At 42.0% G+C, this 7,487-nt stretch overlaps 1 protein-coding gene across 1 annotated transcript in view; it reads right to left on the minus strand.

Annotated features, from left to right (window-relative positions):
- The window catches only part of Nabp1 (nucleic acid binding protein 1), a 75,147-nt gene extending 70,957 nt beyond the window's left edge, over window positions 1-4,190 (minus strand). The window contains exon 1 of the mRNA XM_010636879.3: window positions 4,088-4,190. The gene's annotated coding sequence lies outside the window, so the exon portion shown is untranslated. The remainder of the gene's footprint in view (window positions 1-4,087) is intronic.
- Window positions 4,191-7,487: the final 3,297 nt, after the last annotated feature.

The following is a 7,487-nucleotide window of genomic DNA, read 5'->3' on the forward strand; positions in this document are numbered from 1 at the left end:
AAAGTCTGGCCATCTTTCAGGTATGTGGCTTTATGGTGAAGAACAAGAAGCCCAAAATTTACCACATGGAAGGATGAGAGTTATAAGATATGACAAGCAAAAAATAAGATTACTTCAGAAGGAAATAGTTTTCTGAACCTACGTGTGAAATAATTCTTAGAACTTGTGTGTTGGTTGACTTAAAACTCACTGTCACACAAAATGAAGTGAAAAGCTCAGGACACTGGCCAGAAAGAGAAGGTTATCTTAACAAAAAAACACTCTCCCTTATGTTAAGGTATTGTGAAAGCAAGACTCCTATTCAAAGGACAACTCCATCATGTTTTTCTCATAAGAATGATGTGTTAGTCAACTTTCTTTCAATATAGCACATATCTGAGATAATTAACTTACAAATAGAAAAGGTTTCTCCTGGCTCAGGATTTTGGAGGTGTTAGTCCATGATCAATTGACATCCTTACCTTTGGGTCTGTGATGAGGCGGCTTAACATGGCGGACAGTGAGTGACACAGCAAAACCATTCATCCCATAGCCAGGAAGTAACAGAGACAAAGGAAAGGCCCCAGGTCCCATTGTTTCCTCCAAGGGTGCAGTCCCAGTAACCTAAACACTGCTACTTCTTCAGAGTTCTGCCACCTACCAAGAGCACCAAGCTGAGGACCAAGCCTGTGATGCATAGGCCTCTAAGGAATGTTCCAGATCCGAAACAGCCAGTTGATCCTCCAAAACACACTGCCAGCAGAGGAAAGCATCCATCTCTATGTACTGCACTGACACCACTAATGTTAACCACACACACAGAATGAGTGGGATTAGCAGTACCTTTACCGTTATTAGTAAGACAGTTCAATTCTTTTCTTCCTTCCTTCTCTCCTTCTTTCCTTCATTTCTTCCTTCCTTGCTTGCTTGCACTATGTAGCAAGCATGCTGTGCTTTACAGATTTTTTTAATTGTGCCTTCCAACAACCCTATAATTCTTCCACTTTCCGTATGAGTAAACTATGTATGATAAGCTATGCAAGCAGAGAAGTCAGGATTTGAACTCAGGAATCTATTAACTGATGCCAAATCCCTTACTCTTTACCCATTTTCAACCGTCTGTCACATAATCATACCATTAAAAAAACATAAGGTCATTAGCCTGAGGTTGCCTCCCTACTTTGAGTTCATAAATGACAAACTACAAAGAGACCAAGGCTAACTTAGGAGTATAACAAAGAGCCAAGTTGCAGCCAATCACGGGCAGCCAATTCATTGCCCTAGACCTCTCTGTAGCCAGTCAGATGTTAGCTCTGCTTACCCTTATGTTGGGTCATAAATGTCCATTGCTCACACTACCAGTGAGAGCTCTCCACACCTCTTCTGGTTCTCAGTGCTGCCTACTTGACGTTGTTCTTGGCTCAAATAAATTTTGTTAAATTTAATTTGTCTGAAGTGTTTCTTTTAGCATACCTCTTATTGCTACACATCCTGCGAGGATGACATTATTCCCTGTTTCAATTTCTCATCCCATTATCGTGTGAAAGTTTATCCTGATCACCTGTATTTATGCAACATTCCACAAGAATCACTATCACGCTCTATCTCAAGTCAAACTTTCCATGCACTCAGCTTACTGTTTTTATTGAAAAATATAAAGTATATTTTGCTGTAAGTCATATGTTCTCAAATATTTCTATATTTACTTTAGTAACTTGCTGTAGCTCCTCTACTCCTTAATCCAACTATTTACTTCTTATTTTATTGTTTTGGATAGTGCATGTCTTCAGCTTTACTCAGAAGGGGGGGCGCATAGAGAGGAGGGAGGAGAGAGAGAGACTATAAGCTATTGCACAAAACAGTATAGATTCTTTGTCTCTTTTCCACCAATTTTGAAGACAATAGATTTGATAAATGACAGACATTTTGTAACTCATTTGACATCAAAACCTGAGCAGCCTTAAGCATCGTTTGGCAACAAAACTGCCCTAAACTGATTTGAGGTTATTTTCAGTCTGAACTGGTCACAATCATTATGAACATCCACACATTTCACTACAACAATGTCAGTTTGTCTCATTACGGGGAGTTGCCCAGCCCCTGCTGGTGTCTTACGCAGAAGTTGGTATGTTTACCTCATCAACACTTCAAGATCTAGATGTCCTAATTTACAAAATACTTCTGGACCTCAAGGATTTTTCAGGTAAGTGATTCCTTTTTTTTTTATTCCCTCTCTTTTTTAGAGTTAATGTTTGTTTTCCGAAGTCTCATATTTTGATTTGGGGAATGTCCATGTCTATTCTATGCAATGCTTTTGACTTTATAAAATTCAAGTGTTATACCAAAAGGATACCCCCTTTTAAAACTGAATTCTCATGTAGAAGTCATTACATGATGTCACCTCACCCACTGTCATTCTCTCCAAAGGACTCACCTTTCTTAAAGCTCAGGCAGTTTCTTTTCAGGCCATTGGTTATTCGCCTTTTTATTTTTTGGAATATGTATTTCATAATGTCACATGAGGTTCAGCTAGCTAGGATGTGATCAAATTGAGGTGATTCACCCGAACCTTGAACTTCCGCCTGACCTAGGTTTCTCTCAGTCTGAACTTTCTGGGTAGATTTATACCAACTCACAGAGCGCGATTCCCTGTTCACCTGTCGAGTGGTTTTCTGGTTTCATCTCAGAACCTTAGGTACTTGCTAAACCACAGCTTCTGAACATCCATTCGATCTGGCAGTTCAGACATTTGAAAACAGCCACAGAATTTTAGTAATTGAAATTTTCCATGATAAGTGAATGAGTCAGTAAGCCTAGTTTTGGAGCTGAGGAAAGATTCCCAATGGGGTGCGGGGGGGAATCCCCTGATTTAAGGCACCTCCTTGCTTTTCTGTGTAAAGCTGTCACTATGGCAGTAGACACACTCAGCTTCAAATAGACAAAGGGTCTATTTCCCTCAGGACTGGGTGTCTTCATGGAATTACTAAGTCTCATATGATCATTGTTTCTGAGATAAATAACTAGGCTTACATAGTCTAGGATTGAAAACATGGTCTATGGCTTAGGTTTTTAAAGTTTTAGCAGAGAGGAGAAAAAAGAAGAAAAATTCCTTAGTGTTGCACACATGCAGTTACATCTGCCTGTACTTCTAAGAGCCCTTCACTCAAGTTGAAATAATTTTGATTTGCCCACATTTTAAAAGCATTTACTAATCCTCATAACATCCATGGGGCATAAATGAGTGCAATTCTGAGCACTGTACACAAAACTGATTAAAGCAAACATGTCAAGAGAATTTCCACTGCTAAGTTTTAATTCAGAAATAAACCAGTGCAAGACCTCAGCCTCTGAGCTCTGGGTAACTGCCATGTGATGTGGCTGCTTTTCTCTGTGGACCAGGCAATTCCAGGGGATTCTGCCTCCCTCTTTCCCTCCATGAAATGCTCCTTGGGCACGCAAGGGGCTTGAGAAGCCAGGAGCACATTGGGAGGTCACTGGCTCTCTCAGAGATGGGCAGGGGTACAGGTCCATGGGGCTCCTAGCGGGTCACTCCCGGCCCGAGGCTGCACCCTCAGCTCGCAGAGCAGCCCTCCTGCAACCTACCCAGGCTGACCTCTCGCCTCTCCGCCTGCAGAGCTCCTCTCACAGCCAGGCCCCCACGCAGACCTCCTCCAGCGGCCAACAGCAATTGGTGTCCTGCCAGACTTGATGCGCACAGGGCTATTACGAAATGGGAACCGAAAGCCAGGGCCTCCCATCTCCACGAGGTGGCAGGGCTATTTCAGAAAGCTCAAGGGCCCGATTAGCCCATTAGTGCGGGGTCGCATGGGGAAATTGGGGACCGCGAAGTGAAAACCTAAAGAAAATCTTCATTTTATACCGCAACTAGGGAGCTCTGAAAACAGAAAACATGCTACAAACCTCTCCGATTCGTGTCTCTCTGTTTAACTACCTATACACCCTGTTTAAGTGCTAAGCACTTATTTTGTTAAGTGGGAACTTTATGCAAGTTATTTTACCCCACGAAATACATTTATTTATTATTATGACCTGTTCTTCAGCATTTATAGGAACACAGGAAATGCATTGGTGCTTATTATCTACTTACCCAGGAGACGTTCTGGCCAGCCCTGTCCTCAGGAAGCCTCCATTCTGGGAAACAGATGATCTGAGAGGCAACACCTCGGCAAACGAGTCCCTTGGGTGACTTGCTGGAGAGGAATAAGGATATGTTGGTCTACATTACTTATTCAAGATCAAGTATCAACATGAAATCCTATAATAAGCTTTGGCATAAAACCAACTGTGAATTATGGAGAATAAATGTTCTTGGCATTGTTCTGGGGATTTTTTTTTTTTTGGAAGAGAATGACAATAAAAGAAGATTCTGCAGCAGTTTCTATAACAATGCTAAAATCACTGGTTGAAATATTAAAAACATTTTAAAATTGGTATCCTAAAATGATAAATCCTCACTTCTCCAGATTCTTTGGATGGAATTTAGCCAAAGCTATCTGTTAAGTAATTAGTCATTTTAGTCAGTGAGGATGCCAGTTGCTCATTTATGCACTGGTTCTGTAGGGACTGCAGGCAGGGCTTGCATTTTGTCTGACTAAGAGGGAAAGGGGATAATATTTGCTGGAAATGATCAGTCCTTGACACCCAGTTCCTCTCACTTCCGGGCGACCCACACTCCCAGTGTCTGAGAAGCTGTCAGAGCCTCTGCCTGACCACCCTCACCATCAGGAGATCCAGCTCATTTTTTGCCAGCTGCTCAGAAATCACCAATGCGCACTCTAGGCTCCACTGCGTACAGACTGCTTTGTCCCAAACCAGGCTACCAAGGACCAACTCCCTAATCTGGGAATTCAAATCCACTAAGTAAACAGTCTGGCTCAGCTTTTAATGCTCCTGCGGTACAGGTTAAGTGCTTTGGTTGATATAGTTGTCAAGAAGTCATAGACTGAGAAATGGATACGACGGCCCCCAGCTCTGCACCTCCAGGTGGAGATTCACAGGGCCAAAGGCTCAGCATCCAGTCGAGGTTCTGCAGTCTTCCGGCTCCTAAATGAGACCGAGGAAGATAAATAGACTTGGAGAAGTGCCTGGACGGTACTCTCGAATAACCACATTAACCCCTTTTAATTATTTATAACAAATAGATATAACTCTAAATGAATCTCAAGCTAGCAAGGGAAATATCTCAAGTTTGCTGGAAAGGGCTCAAGCTGTGGGGTTCCAGGGGGGAAGATGGACAGAGACAGAACCATCAGAGGCCAGCGAGCAGGCCAGGCCAGTATGGGAACAAACAGATGCTTGGGGACACTAAAGACCCGGACCCCTCCATGGCAACTCTGAGCTCAACAGTCAAACTGATCCACATGAGTGGCTCCTGCCAAAGGAGGATCCCAGTGCCAAAAGATGACTTTTGCCTATTGTCGTTATTGATTTATCTCAATATCGTTTCTTTCTGACTCATTACTACGAATATTTGCAAGTTTCCCTTCCTTCCAGCTTTCGTCTAAAACCTATTGTTCTCTAAATAATTATTCTAACTACTTCAAAATATTATTCCAAGTCAGAAGTTTTTATTCTAGCAAAACTTCAAGATGTTCTAACCTAGCACAATAAATAGGACCAGAGGCACACGTGTGGGTATCTAGAACGGTGGCCTGTGGTTGACGCAGTCCGATCACTGCTGATTCTGCAGGCTTCCTCGTTGTATGGTCCAGAAGGCACAGAGGCTTAATCAAAAGCACCTGCTAGGATCAGGCTTTGTGTATGGCTTTCTGATTTTCCCTGGACTCCATCTTGCATTTATCAGCTTTTGTCACACTCAGTCCCTCAGGTAGAAAAATGGCTGCCTTCGCTTCCTGTTTGTTGAAGAAAAAGCAAGGTCAACTCTTTGCCGATCAAGCCTTTGCTTCCCTCTAAATGGATAGGTGTGAAACATTCACGGAGGTCAGTGGACAGCAAAGCCAGACCCAGTTTAATTCTACCACCTGCACAACAATTTGCGGTAGGTCTGTTATCGCTCGCAGACATTTCTGCTCCTCCCATGGGAGGATCACTCCTTTCCACCTCTAACATCGAGTCTTACTCTGACCGTCAAAATGAGAAATACTGCTGTTCAGCACCAAGCTGTGATATGGCTGTGAAACAGTGCAATCGATGTCACCCATCAATTTTGCTCCTTCACTAAGACAGAAGTATTCAGAGCTCACATGTGGCTGCCGTGTTCCTTCCCCCTCTGCTACGACTCCAAATGGAGCCCTGTTTCAGCCTGGATTCAAGAATGAGGCTGAAAGGGAGAAGAGACACAACCTGCTCACAACTCACAGCGGGAGCTGCGCCATGGTTATTAGTGCCTGGGACCAGGGCCTGCTTGTTACTGGGTCATAACCTCACCTATTCCGACTGCTCTGTAGTCCCTGCTTTGTCATTTCTTAGGTATGTGGCCATGGCAGTTACCTCATATCTCTGAACTTTAGTTTCGTTATTCTTAAAAATCAAGATAATGCCTGAAATTTCCAGTACACCCCGACAGTCCACGATTATATTCTTTGTAAATACTGTGAATTATAGTTCTCATTCCCATGGGAGACCTTTTCTAAGGCACCTTAGTGATCTTTAGGGGAGGAAATGCTGCGCTCTGAAAGAAGAAGTGCGATCTGTTTCTCTTTCTTGGGCAAAGTTATAGTCACAGTGTTTCAGCGTATACACTGATCAGATGATAACATAAGAAATTCTTTCTGAATATATGTAGTTTAGTTCCTTGGAATGCTCCTTTGTTTTTCTAAGAAAAAAGATCAACCTAAGTTTTATATGGGAAAAATGCATTTTCATGCTCAATACCAAATGTGCTATTGTTATTCAATAGTATAGTTGGCCTCACTGAAGTAATTTTCTTCCTTCTCTGAGTTATCTGTTATTGAAGATAGCCAAGCAACAGATATTGAAGCAGATTATTTTTCTATTCCATTGTGAAAATCTGTGATTCCCTGTGCCCTTTACTACAAAATGATGTATTCTTTAGTGTGAGAGAGACAGAGAGATTATAGTGAGAGGAACAAAATCTAAAAGTACAAATCCTACTTTCTTTTAAAACCGAGATTGTGATTATTTGCAGACTTGAATCTAACTTAATTTGATTTTTAAAGCAATGATTATTTTACACTGTAGAACACATTTCCTATTGTAGACATCTATCAGTGACAGCTGGTATCTCATCCGCTGTGTCAGACATTGCAGGATTTTTAATTAATTTTATTGGTAGTCTTTTGATCATACATAATGATCCCATTCATCGGAGGGAATTTCTACCTGTACATAATATATCTTGGTTCTGTGTTTGTTCCCCATTCCCCTCCTATACCCTCAACCCTTCTTCCTTCCCTTAGTTACAAAAGCTTTCTTTCCATTTTTTCTTCTATTCTTTGTTTCTTCTCCTTTCCTTCCCTTCCCTCTCCCCTCTTTCTTGTTCCTCTTCCCATTTGAACATTTTCGTG

This window comes from Fukomys damarensis, unplaced genomic scaffold (assembly GCF_012274545.1).
Source record: "Fukomys damarensis isolate Sample0158 unplaced genomic scaffold, DMR_v1.0_HiC HiC_scaffold_26, whole genome shotgun sequence".
Taxonomy (NCBI): Eukaryota; Metazoa; Chordata; class Mammalia; order Rodentia; family Bathyergidae; genus Fukomys; species Fukomys damarensis.